The sequence below is a fragment of the Lutra lutra genome, chromosome 2, assembly GCF_902655055.1.
Source record: "Lutra lutra chromosome 2, mLutLut1.2, whole genome shotgun sequence".
NCBI classification, from domain to species: Eukaryota; Metazoa; Chordata; class Mammalia; order Carnivora; family Mustelidae; genus Lutra; species Lutra lutra.
The window spans coordinates 49,899,721-49,914,356 of NC_062279.1; the positions used below are offsets into that span (position 1 = coordinate 49,899,721).

At 36.5% G+C, this 14,636-nt stretch overlaps 1 long non-coding RNA gene across 1 annotated transcript; it reads left to right on the plus strand.

The window, feature by feature from the left end:
* Positions 1-4,622: 4,622 nt before the first annotated feature.
* On the plus strand, positions 4,623-13,758 carry LOC125094271 (uncharacterized). Its single transcript, XR_007125435.1, has 3 exons — positions 4,623-4,765; positions 11,618-11,622; positions 13,742-13,758. It is a non-coding gene; the product is annotated as an uncharacterized LOC125094271 (long non-coding RNA).
* The last annotated feature ends 878 nt before the right edge of the window (positions 13,759-14,636 follow it).

Consider the following 14,636-nt stretch of genomic DNA (forward strand, 5'->3'; position numbering starts at 1 on the left):
AGTCACATGTCTATTTTAATTTGCATTGTAATTCATTATAATTTGTTGAAAGAAGAAGATATGTATTGTAGATTTGGTGACAGAAGATGATATAATTAGGATTTGAAGAATTTTGAATTATTTAGGAATTCAAATAGAAGTTCAGAAGCTAAAAATGATGCATGAGAAGAAGGGTGATACATGACCATAGTGTAAGAAATAGCCATCATAGATATCTCAGAGATTAAGAACAGATGTTTAAGAGAAAAATAATGATGTTATAAGGCAGTGTTGATTACCCATAGAATGGGTGATCATGATAGGTGCCTGTGTGGCTCAGTCGGTTAATCATCTGACTCTTGATTTTAGCTCAGGTCATGAATTCAGGGTCATGAGATTGAGCACTGCATTGGGCTTCAGGCTCAGCATGGAGTCTGCCTGAGATTCTCTTCATTTGCCCTTCCCCCTGCTCATGGTCTCTTTCTCTCAAATGAATAATTTTTTTTTAAAGAAAGAAATTGGTCGTCATGAACATAGAGTAAGATTACTCTCTCTAGAGTGTGTGTGTGTGTGTTTCCTGAAAAATTTTCCACACATGTGCTAGCATGGAGAAACTTCTTAAGTTCTTCTAGATATCACATTATTGTACAAGAGAGAGCTTGCAATTTGTAAATTTTTGAAAGGAATTGGGCCTCTAATGATGCTAAATGATTAATAAAGCTAATGCTGACATTGGTAAAATATAGTTTATATTTGAAGGTTTTACAATTTCAGCTGTTAAGATCCCATGTTATAATATGGGATTTGGTAATTGGATGGAATGGAACAAAAAGTCATTGAGACCTAGGAGGTTAAGAATCTGAGAGGTAAATGGCCCAATGGTCTAATTACATAAAGTCTCCAAGAACAGAAGGGTTAGTTATGAACCAGGTACTAAATCTTTCTAATATATACTGGAAGAGAACAGGTAGTTTGTGGAAGAAGACCAAAGAGAGAGAGAGAGAGAGAGAGAGAGAGAGAGAGAGAGAGAGAGCATGGAAAAACAACGTTATAAACTTAACTGAATGATGCAAAGATTTTATAAATAGAAGGAGATAAGTGGTTTGCAGACAGCACTGGATTGTGAGAAACTAACCCCGCCTATGATTCTGAGGTATATGGCATGGGGCAAAACAAACAGGTTCTATTTAAGAGAAGATTACTCTCTTTTCAATTAAATTAGTGCAAATATTCTGGAAGATCATGAGGATATACTTGAATGATATGATCAAAGGCAAATTTCCTGGGGCACAGTGGTATGATTTAGGTAAGAGGAGGAAAATGGTGGTAATGAAATAAGATATTTAGAATGAGTTATAGAAAATAATGTATAACACCTAAGAAACCTAGACTCCTGGTGGAATTGTGAAAAACAAGTAATCATTACTAATATTTATTAATGCAGTAAATATGGTAAATTTGGTGGTCAATTCTCAAGATACAGTGAATAAAACAGAGTAGTCCTTGCTCTTTCTAGTGGGGAATAGCAAAATATAAATAATTTTATAGACTATGAGATAATAGTTCCTTGAACACAAATATAGCAAGATTAGGGATATGGAGTGGTGAGGAAGTATTATTTTACATATAGTATTTAGGGAGAACTCTTCAGTTAAAGTGATATTTGAACAGAGTACAGTTGTGTCAGGTCTGTGATAGGAGATAAAGTGGAAAGTAGTTGGGAGAAGTTAGGAGCTTCTGTATAGTCTCTGATTTTTACTTTGAGTGAGTAGAAAACCACTGCAGTGTTTTAAGCCAAAGGGGAATTTGATCAGAAAGGAATTTTAGAAGTGATATTCTGGCTGTTTCATTGAGAATTAACTATAAATGGATAAGAGCAAAATCAGGAAGATCAATTTAAAGATTATTGGATTAATCCATATACAAGTTGAGGATGCAGGGAATAGATAGTGAGAAAAGATTGGTTCCTTGATGTTGATTCTATCTTCAAAATATAGTGCTGTACTGTAAGGCAGAAAAGAAAAAAAAATCAGGGAAACAACTGAGTGTATGTGAGTATATTGTTCCTATTAAACAGATAAATGGAATCATTCTATATTGATAGGCAAAGATGAAGAGCAAGTGTATAGGTTGGGAATGGGAGTTTGGTTTTGGCTATCCTAGTGGAACTGTCCAGTAGGTTAAGTAGGTAAGTATATACTGGAGATATTATTTGAAAGTAAACAGCATGTAGTGGTATTTATATCCAAGAGACTAGTAGAGATCATGTAGAAAGTTTACATAGTTAAATAGAAGGATTTAGGCAGACACTATAATTTAGAGATTAGGAAATGAGGAGAAACCAGCAAAGTGGTTGAAAGGACTAGCTTAAGGTGAAAGAGGAGAACTAAGTGGTGGCAAAAAAAAAAAAAAAAAGTTGGTTCTTCCTTCCCTTCTTTTATCATACATTTCATTAATTTCATTTTCCTTATTTTTATCTCATTTGATTTTAAAGTAACACTATGAGGAGTGACTGAGATTCTAGTAATCACTGTCTCGTTTAAAGAGAGATTTTAAAAAGCAGCCATATTAAACATTTCTCTGGTATGTGTTAATAAAGATTAAAAAAAAAAAAAAAGAAAAGTCTTTGCAATTATTTATCCAGATTTTGGCATGGCTTTCAAGGTAGTTATTTGAGTTGTGATAAATATGATTAATTTTGCATGTGGCAGAAACTTGGAATTAGAAAACAATCCTTAGAAGGATAAATTTAAGATGGTACTATTGCATACTTTTGAAAATGATTGAAAGGGAAAATAGTTGCCATTTATGAAGGAGAATTGTTCTGAGTATTTTAGCAGAAAAAAAAAATCTACCAAAAATATAAAAGATTTGATCACATAATTTTGAACTGCTGTTAAAAATTTCCAAAGCTCCATTAAGCTGGGAAACAGTATTTAAAATAGTAGAGAAACCCATTCCTATAATTTCACATTTTTATCTATGACTTTTTGTTGCTGTTGTTGTTTTCTTGGGGCTAATTTAGCACAGATTGAAGCTAATTTTGGAAAAATATTCTGATTTGCTCATTATTCTTCCAAACACACAAGGGAACATCTGACAAACTTTAGTAAAATCTTGCTATCTGAGAGCTAAATTCATCCCACATATTAATGAAGTTCTGTAATGGTAATATAACTCTGGAAATCTGGTTATTAGAAATAATAATGTCTTAGGGGAATTAAGAAGCCCTTGGCTATGTTTTGAGAGTTAGAATATGTCAAGGCCATAATGTTGCCTGGCTGCTGAAATGATAATATACTCATTCTAAAATACTCCTTCTTAAAGAAATGTGAACTGTATTTAAATTTTTGTTCAAATTTTATTTGAAAAAGGAGTATCAGCATGTTCCTCTAACTACAGATTCCAATGATTTATAAACAAATTTAGACAGTTATAGTTTTTCTATTAATTTAATATTGATATTATTTATGGTTAGACATTTTCATAGATCACTTCATAAACTAATTATATTATGCATGCATATATAATGAGTATGTATATAATGTAAGCTTGTTGAGGTCCCTATTTGCAATTCCCATGTGTGCTGTTGCCTGGATACATGTATATGCTATGAAGGTCTAGGTTTGTAAATAAAAACTTTTAAAGTCCCACTTTCTGTCTCACTCTTAAGTTTATGAATTATATAAACTGCTTTATTCTTGGAGATTACATTTTCTTATCTGTAAAGTATGATTAAAAGTACTCTGCATATTCAGAACAGCTATTATAAAGATAAAATTTGATATTTGAGGCACTACTGAGATTACATAATTAGTATTTATTAAAGTAGATTAATATATATCAAATTAGAATAAAGTTCTAGAATATAATAATAATTTCTGAATAGGTCCAAGACAAATTTATCAAATAACTATCGAATATTGATCATTTACTATGTGTTAAGCACTATATTAGATATTGAGGATTCAGTGAAAAAATTATGTGATATTCTGAAATTTATATTCTACTGACATGAGCAATACACAATACAATGGAAGATGATAAATTATATGAAGAAAACATTTTTGGAAAGAGAATAAAACTAGGAGCACCTGGGTGGTTCAGTCAGTTGAGCATTGGACTCTTGGTTTCTGCTCAGGTCAGGATCTCAGGATTGTCAGAGTGCCAGTTTCCATGCTCAGCACTAAGTCTGCTTGGGTTTCCCTCTGTCCCTTCCCCCATGCCTCTATCTCTGTCTCTGTCTCTTTCTCTCTAAAATAAATAAATAAACACCTGGAGGGTTGTAATTTTAAATAAGATGGCCATCATCACTGGGAAGACCACTTGAATAATAACTTAAAAATATGAAAAAGAAAAATAAAAGGATATTTGGAGGAATAGCATTCTAGAAAAAGGAAACCTTAATGTAAAAGTTTGAGATCAAAGTGTAAGCCCAAAAGAAATTTTCTTTTAATTATTTTAAATAGAACAAAAAATGAAGATGTGGTTCATATATATATAATGGAATATTACTCAGCCATCAGAAAGGATGAATAACCACCATTTACACTGACATGGATGGAACTAGAGGGGATTATGCTGAATGAAATAAGTAAAGCAGAGAAAGACAATTATCATATAGTTTCACCCATATATGGAACATAAGGAATAGCACAGAGGACCACAGGGGAAGGGAGGGAAAACTGGGAAGAAATCAGAGGAGACAAACCATGAGAGACTCTGAACTCTGGGAAACAAACTGAGGGTTACTGAAGGGAGGGGATTGAGGGGATAGGGCAACCAGGTAAGGAGGCTATGTGATGTGATGAGCACTGGGTGTTATATACAACTAATGAATCATTGAACACTATATCAAAAACTAATGATGTACTATATGTTGGCTAATTGAACACCAAAGAATGAAAATACAATAATAAAAATTTTGGAGATACAGCTAAAGTAGTGTTAGGAGAGAAATGTATAGCTTTGAATGCTTACACTTAAAAGGAAGTCTTAAGTCAGTACTCTAAGCCTCTATTAAAAACAACAACAACAACAACAAAAAAAAACTATGGACAGAAGAATGAATTAAGCTCTAAAAAAGCAGAATGAAAAATAATTTAGATAAAAGAAGAAATTGATGACTTTGAAAACCAAACATAATGAGGAATACTTAATGAAAGCAAATCCTGTTTTTTGAGATTGATAAGATGATAAATCTCCAACCAGATTTTTTAAAAGACTTTTAAAATTTATTTATTTGACACAGAGAGATCACAAGTAGAGAGGTAGGAAGAGAGAGAGGGGGAAGCAGGCTCCCTGCTGAGCAGAAAACCCAATATGGGGCTCAATTTCAGGACCCTGAGATCATGACCTGAGCCAAAGGCAGAGTCTTAACCCACTGAGCCACCCAGGCGCCACCCAGATTTTTTTTTTTTTTTTTGAGAGGGAAAGGGCCCTAGATGGGGATACAGGAAGACCTTGAAATCACCTCTTCCACTAACACACCAAATCTGTGTCTATTTCTAGAGTAATTCCTCCTGAAAAGGAACTGATGGCTAACTGAAAGCTTCTAATAAGAAAAGATAGAGAAATCACATAGAGAATGGCAAGAGATCTGGAAACATGACAATAAAGGGAACCCCCACCCTCCAATGCTACTAATGCAGTGGAGAGAGGGATAATACTGAATGTCTTTGGGCATAGAAAAAAAGAAAAAACAAAAAACAAAAAACAAAAACCCCTGCTATTTAAAAGACTAAGTCAAATACAAAGGAATGAACCATAGGATCCTGCCAAACAGCAACAAGAGAACTGTTAGAATTCTTTCTGGGTCAGAGGGACTGGTGAATGGTATGGCTTTCATTCTGTCTTCACTTGATAGTGTGGATGGAAGCAGGGTCCTGGTGTCCTAGCCAGCCAAATGCTTTTGAATCCCAGCCCCAGCCATCCCACCAAGGCTGCCTGCTGCACAGTGCGCACTGGGACACCCCTGGTCAGTGCTCACTACAGTCCTAGCCATCATGCAAAGGTGATACAGGTGCAAAACACCCCCAAAACACTCCAGGTCCACAAAACTGCAGCTTCAGGTGGGTTGCTAGAGCACCCTCAGCATGAATTCTCTGGGACCTCCTGGCTCTCACTGATTTCATTCCAGCCACTCTACCAGGGTGCCCTCTGTGTAGAGCTCCCTTGGAAGCCCCTGGCTTGTACCCACAGTTGAAATTTACCAAACACATAAAGAGTTAATATTTATCCCTCTCAAACTATTCCAAAAAATAGAAGAGTAAGGAAAGCTTCCAAATACATTCTATGAGGCTAACAGTACCCTCATAACAAAATCAGACAAAGATACTACAAAAACAAACAAAGCAGTACAGGCCAATATCCCTGATGAATATAGATGCAAAAATCCTCAACAAAATAATAGAAAACTGCATGCAAGAAACATTAAAAGGATCATTCACCACAACCAAGTGGAATTTGTTCTGGGGATGCTAGGATGCCTGAATATTTGCAAATCAATCAACATGACACACATTAAAAAACAAAGAGTAGGGGTGCCTGGGTGGCTCAGTGGGTTAAAGCCTCTGCCTTCGGCTCAGGTCATGATACCAGGGTTCTGGGATCAAGCCCCGCATTGGGCTCTCTGCTCTATGGGGAGCCTGCTTTCTCCTCTCTCTCTGCCTGCCTCTCTGCCTATTTGTGATCTCTGTCAAATAAATAAGTAAAATCTTAAAAAAAAAAAAGAGTAACAATCATATGATCACCTCAATACAGAAAAAGTATTTGACAAAATTCAACATCTATTCAAGATAAAAACTCTCTACAAAGTGGATTTAGAGGGAACATATCTCAATATAATAAAGGCCATGTATGAAAACCAATAGCTAAAATAACACTCAATTGTGAAAAACAGTGTTTTTCCTCTAGGATCAGGAACAAGCCAATGTTCTCACCACTGATTCATCATATGGAAGTTCCTGGCCCAGGAATCAGACAATAACAAGAAATAAAAAACATCCAATTTGGTAAAGAATAAGTTAATTTATCACTATTTGCAAATGACATACTATTCTACATGGAAGAACCTAAAGATTCCAACAAAAACAACAAACAAAAAACTATGAAACTACTAAATGGAGGAAATCAGCTTAAGATGTAAGATTATACACTTCTGGATCTCTACAGGGGCAAAGGATCATCAGTAAAGAGGTACAAAGGATGGAGTTGGGATTGCACAGACAGATAATGGAGGATAAACAGAAGGGGGAGGGAGCCACCAAAAGCTAGCCATTGGAAAGTAATACTCCAAAGAGAAAGTGTCCTGTGCTTGGTGACCAAGTGATAGCTTGGGGACTGGTGGCTGCTAGAGGGAAAGGACTGAAAACAGCACTCAAACAGAACAAAAGGACTTAAGAGACGATTGCTGGGACCCAGCAGCCACAAGCTCAGACCTAAATCCATGGTCCCCAGACCAGCTGTAGCCACTACCCTTCTGCAGCTGAGAGGACTCATTGAGGATTCAAGTCAGCATTGCCAGGAATGGCAGCCACCAGAACCAGGCTCATCCAGACTAAGATCACTAGTGGTTTTTGTGGCATGGGGGATAAGTGTGGACCTCCACTGACCACTGAGACAGTCTCTGGGGAGCATGCACTACCCATAGGAGGCTGTGATATTCAATGGAACTTGTGTGTGTGGGGGGGGGGTCTGTGTTTTCTGGACCATTGAGATAAAAGCAGACTGTGGATTGTCTCTGAGGCAGAGGTCAGGGTGCAGGCAGCTTACTTTGCTCTGACCCTCTGAAAAGCACAAAATGCCACCAGAGAACAAAAGCCTCCAGAGAACAAAAGCCCAAAAACCAGCTTCCATGGAGCCCAACCCCTTGATAGGGGACAGGGAAACTCCGCCTAAGCAGGATTGATTGAAAAACAACACAGCAGGCCCCTCTCCCAGAAGACAAGCTAAAAGAACAAGAGGACAACAACCACAGGGTCCCCATAAAACTGTAAAACCCCAACACCAGGGTACAACACTGTATTACACTCCTGGTATTGCTTCACAGCCTGTATGCTTCTTGGATCTAACTTCTCTCTCTCTCTCTCTCTTTTAAATTCTTTCTCATGATTCTTTTTTTAATTTAATTTTGTTTTTTCATTGTTCCAAGATTCATTGTTTATGCACCACATACAGTGCTCCATGCAATATATGCCATCCTTAATACCCACCTCATGCCCTAGAGGCTGAAAAGATACCGCCCAAGATCAACAAGTCTAGAAAGACATCAAGACACTTAATTGTGAAATTCACAAATCATAATTTCAGACAGTAGGTCTTAAGGGCAAGTAGGGGGAAGAGATTCCTTACATACAGAGGAAGGACCATCAGAATAACATCAGACCTGTCCACAGAAACCTGGCAAGCTAGAAAGGGCTGACAAGACATATTCACAGCACTAAATGAGAAGAACATGCAGCCAAGAATACCTTATCCAGCAAGGCTGACATTAAGAATGGATGGAGACATAAAGAGCTTCCAAGACTGGCAAGGTGTAAAAGGGTATGTGGCCACCAAGCTGGCATTACAAGAAATACCATAAATATGAAATATAAAAGAAGAACGAATCCAACCAACAGTAACATAGAACAGAAATTTATAGAGACAATTTACAGAAACAAGGACTTCCCAGGCAACATGATGTCAATAAAACTTATCTTTCAATAATCACTTTCAATGTGAATAGCCTAAATGCTCCCATAAAACAGCACAGAGTAGCCTATTGGATAAAACAACATATGCTGTTTATAAGAGACACATCTGGAACCTAAAGATACATCCAGACTGAAAGTGAAGGGATGGAGAAGCATCTTTCATGCCAATAGGGCTCAAAAGAAAGGTGGAATAGTGATTCTCATATAAGATTCTAGTTCTTTGTTCTTTTTTTTTTAACCTACTTACAATTTCAACTAGGTGTTTAATACAACATACTCCATAGTAACTTTTTATCTTGAGCTTTTCATACATATATTTTTTTCTTTTTCTTTATATATAACATATATATCATATATATCAATATATAGATAGATATATAGATATAGATATAGATATAGATAAAGTGACAATGTCATCCTTTTTACCCATTTAATACTACCTTTATATATATACACATCAGTTTTAATTTCCTTGTATCTCCAGAAAGTTGAGTTCTCTAACAAGATACAACCAGGAAGAACTGAATTATACTTTCTTGCCCACATCAAGGGATTATAACCATTTTCCCATCACACCCTACACACTTTTAATTTTTTTTTCACTTTTTTTTGGTGGTTTACTTCTTTCTGGTTTTGTGCTTTATAAATCTTACTCTTGGGGCTCATTTTGGCTGGCTGGCTTTCTTTCTTTCTTTCTTTCTTTCTTTCTTTCTTTCTTTCTTTCTTTCTTTTTAGCAGTGACTTCCGATTACTCCAAACCTTCCCAGGGCGCACCTTGTCTGGATAGTGGTTGATATTTTCAAGTATACATCCCCTCAACCACAACTCAACTAAATTATAAGGAGGAATTCCCAGCAAAGAAAAGACCCAGAGATAATGGCCTCTCCAGCAGATCTAATGGATATGTACCTAAGCAAGGTATCAGAAATAGACTTCAGGGTATCAATTATAAAGACAATAGTCAGACTGGAGAAAACTATTAATTTCAGCATAGATCTGTTAAGGGCAGAAGGGAGAACAGATCTGGCAGAACTGAAAAATGCTATCAATGAGATCCAATCTAATCTAAATACTCCAAGAGTTAGGGTAGATAAGGCAGAAGAACAAATTAGTGATCTTGAAGACAAACTGATAGAAAAAAAAGGAGCAGAGGAGGCCTGGAACAAACAGCTTAAAATCCATGAAAACAGAATTAGAGAAATAAATGATGCCATGAAAGGTTCCAAAGTCAGAATTATTGGAATGCCTGAGGGGGTGGAGAGAGAAAGAGAGAAACAGAGGACTAGAAGATATATTTGACCAAATTGTAGCTGAAAATTTCCCTAATCTGCAGAATGAAATAAGTAATCATGTTCTAGAGGCAGAGAGGACACCCCCAAGATCATTGAGGGAAGATCAAACCCCAGGCATGTAATAGTAAAACTCACAAATCTTAGAGCCATGGAAACCATTTTTAGGGCAGTTAGGGGGAAGAGATTACTTGTGTACAGAGGGAAGGACATCAGAATAACATCAGACCTGTCCACACAGACCTGGCAAGCCAGAGGGCTACCAAGACATATTCAGAGTACTAAGTGAGAAGAATATGCAGCCAAGAGCTCTATCTGGCAAGGCTGTCATTCAGAAGAGATGGAGTGATAAGAAGCTTCCAGGACCAGAAGACACTGAAGGAATATGTGACCACTAATCTGTAGAAACAAGGACTTCACAGGCAACATGATGACAATAAAATCTCATCTGTCAATAATCGCTCTCAAAATGAATGGCCCAAATGCTCCCATAAAACAGCACAGGGTTGTAGACTGGATAAAATGATAGCACCCACCCATATGCTGTCTACAAGAGACACATTTGGAACCTAAGATACATCCAGACTAAAAGTGAAGGGATGAAGAACTATCTTTCATGACAACGGACCTCAAAAGGAAGCTGGGGTAGCAATTTTCATATCAGACAAATTAGATTTTAAGCTAAAGAACAGAACAATGAAAGTAGAAGCTGGTTCTTTGAAAGAATTAATAAGATTGATAAACCACTGGCCAAACTAATCCAAAAGAAAAGAAAGAGGATCCCAATTAATAAAATTATGAATGAAAGGGGAAAGATCATGACTAAAACCAAGGAAACAAACAATCATCAGAAATCATTATCAACAGCTATATGCCAATAAGTTAAGCAACCTAGAAGAAATGGATGCATTCCCAGAAACCTATAAACTTCCAAGACTAAATCAGGAAGAAACTGACAACATGAATAGACCAATCCCTAATAACAAGATTGAAGCAGTGATCAAAAACCTCCCCCAAAACAAGAGTTCAGGACCTGTTGGATTCCCTGAGGGATTTTACCAAACATTCAAAGAAGAAATAATACCTATTCTCCTGAAGCTGTTTCAAAAAATAGAAGGAAAACTTACAGACTCTTTCTATGTGCCAGCATTATCCTGATTCCGAAACCAGGCAGACACCATTAAAAAGAATTTCAGACCAATATCCCTGACAAAAATAGATGCCACGATTATCAACAAGATCCTAGCTAAAAGGATCCAACTGTACATTAAAAGATTATCCACCATGACCAGCTGGGATTTATCCCTGGGATGCAAGGGTGGTTCAACATTCACAAATCAACCAATGTGATAGGACACGTAAGACGAGAGAGAAGACCACATGGTCCTCTCAATTGATGCAGAAAAAGAATTTGACAAAATACAGCATCCTTTCCTGATTAAAACTCTCTAGAGTTTAATGATAGAGGGACTATCCCTCAATTTTATAAAATCCATCTATGAAAACCCCACAGCAAATACCATTCTCAAGGGGAAAGGCTGAAAGGAACATGACAAGGATGTCCACTCTTGCCACTATTGTTCAACATAGTCCTAGAAGTCCTAGCAACAGTAATCAGACAACAAAAAATAAAACATCTTCGAAATGGCAAAGAAGAAGTCAAAATCTCTCTCCTTGTAGATGACATGATATTCAATTTGGAAAACCCAAAAGTCTCCACTCCCAAATTATACAGCAATTCAGTAATGTGCCAGGATACAAAATCAATGCATAGAAATAAGTTGCTTTCTTATACACTAACAATGAAATAGTAGAAAGAGAAATTAGAGTATCAATTCATTTATAATAGCACCAAAAAACCATCAGAGACCTTGGAATAAACCTATCCAAAGAGGTAAAAGGTCTATACTTGAAGAACCACAGAACTGTCATGAAAGAAATTGAAGAAGACACAAAATGATGGAAAAATATTCCATGCTCATGGGTCAGAAGAATAAACATCATTAAAATGACTATGCTGCGCAGGGCAATCTATAATTTCAATGCCATCTCAATCAAAATACCAACAGCATTTTTCAAAATGCTGGAACAAACAATCTTAAAATTTGTATGGAACCGGGAAAGACCCCAAATCACCAAGGAAATGTTGAAAAAAGAAAAACAAAGCTGGGGGTATCCTGTTGCCTGATTTCAAGCTGTATTACAAAGCTGTGATCACCAACACAGCATGGTACTTGCACAAAAACAGACACATAGACCAACAGAAGAGAAGACAGAGCCCAGATATGAACTCTAATCTCTGTGGTCAACTAATCTTTGACAAAGCAGGAGAAAATATCTGATAAGGAGAGTCTCTTCAATAAAAGGTGCTGGGAAAACTGGACAGCTATATACAGAAAAAGTGAAATGGACCATTCTCTTATACCACACACAAAGATAAACTCAAAATGGATGAAAGACCTCAACTTGAGATAGGAATCCATCAATATCCTTGAGGAGAACATAGAAACTTCTTCAAAATTGGCCACAGCAACTTCTTTCAAGACATGTCTCCAAAGGCAAGGGAAACAAGTAAAAATAAACTTCTGGGACTTCATTCATCAAGATAAAAAGCTTCTGAACAGCAAAAGAAACAGTCAACAAAACAAAGAGGCAACCCACAGAGTGGGAGAAGATATTTTTAAATGACACTATGGACAAAGGGCTGATACCCAGAATCTATAAAGAACTTTTCAAACTCAACACTCCAAAAAACAGATAATGAAGTCAAAAAATGGGCAGAATTCATGAGCAGACACTTCTCCAAAGAAGACATACACATGGCTAACAGACCTGTGAAAAAGTGTTCATCATCATTAGCCATCAGGGAAATTCAAATCAAAACCACCTTGAGATATGACCTTACACCAAATATGACCTTACACCAGATATGACCTTACGCCAAAAATTAACAAGATGAGAAATAACAAATGTCAGAGAAGTTGTGGAGAAAGGGATACCCTCTTACACTGTTGGGAGGAATGCAAATTGGTGTAACCACTTTGGAAAACAATGTGGAGGTTCCTCAAAAAATTAAAGATAGAGCTACCTTATGACTCAGCAATTGTACTACTGGGTATTTACCCCAAAGATACAGATGTTGTGAAAAGATGGGTGCACCCCAATGCACACCAAATGCACCCCAATGTTCTTAGCAGCAGTGTCCACAATAGCTAAACTGTGGAAAGAACCAAGATGCCCTTCAACAGATGAATGGATAAAGATGTTGTTAGGGGTACCTGGGTGGCTCAGTGGCTTGAGCTTCTGCCTTTGGCTTAAGTCGTGATCTCAGTGTCCTAGGCTTGAGCCCCACATTGGGCTCTCTGCTCAGCAGGGAGCCTGCTTCCCCCTTTCTCTCTCTGCATGACTCTGCCTATTTGTGATCTCTCTGTCAAATAAATAAATAAAAATCTTAAAAAAAAAGATGTGGTCCATATATACAATGGAATATTACTCAGTCATCAGAAGGGATGAATATCAAACTTTTGCATCAACTTGGATGGGACTGGTGGAGATTATGCTAAGTGAAATAAGTCAAACAAAGAAAGTCAATTATCATATAGTTTCACTTATTTGTGGAACATAAGGAATAGCATGGAGGACATGAGGAGAAGAGAAAAATGAAGGAGGAGAAATCAAAATGGGAGATGAACCATGAAAGACTATGGCCTCTGGGAAACAAATGCAGAGTTTTAGAATCAAGGGGGTGAAGGGTGGAGGGTGGGTGATCCTGGTTAGGGGTATTAAGGAGGGCACAGACTGCATGCAGCACTGGGTATAATATGCCAACAATGAATCATGGAACACTACATCAAAATCTAATGATTTACTATATGGTGACTAACATAACACAATAAAAAATGGTAATTCTTCACATAATTCTCATACTTTCACATAATATGTCTAAAACTGACCATTACAAGTTAATGAAGCTTGAAAATTAAAAAAAAAAAAAACTAATAAATGGGATTTGGTAAAGTTGTAGGATTTGCAGGATACAAAATTAATACAGAGAAATCAATTGCATTTCTATCAATAATAATGTAGCAGAGAGAGAAATTAAGGAAAAAAATTCCATTTACAACTGTGCTACTCCTCTCTCCCCAGAAAAAGCAAAAGCAAAAAAAAAAAAAAAAATCAAAACAACAGCAACAACAAAAATAACCCATAGGAATAAACTTAACCAAAGAAGTGAAAGACTTGTACTCTGGAACTATAAAACATTGGTAAAAGAAACTGAAGACAACACAAACAAATGGAAAAATATTCCATGCTTATGGGTTGGAAAAACTAATATTGTTAAAGTCTCCATCCTATGCAAAGCAACCTATGTATTCAATCCCTAACAAAATACCAGTAGAATTTTTCATAGAACAAATATTACTAAAGTTGTATGGAACCACAGAAGATCCTCAAGGGCCAAGCCAAAGCAATCTTGAGGAAAAAGAAAAAAGCTGGAGGTATTACAATCCCAGACTTCAAAATATACTACTTAGCGTTAGTAATCAAAACAAGATGATGCTGGCACAAAGATAGACCCACAGATCAATGGAAAAGAAAAGAGATCAATCAATATGTTTCAAAGGAGAAAAGAATATATAATATGGAGAAGACAGTCTCTTTAATAAATGAT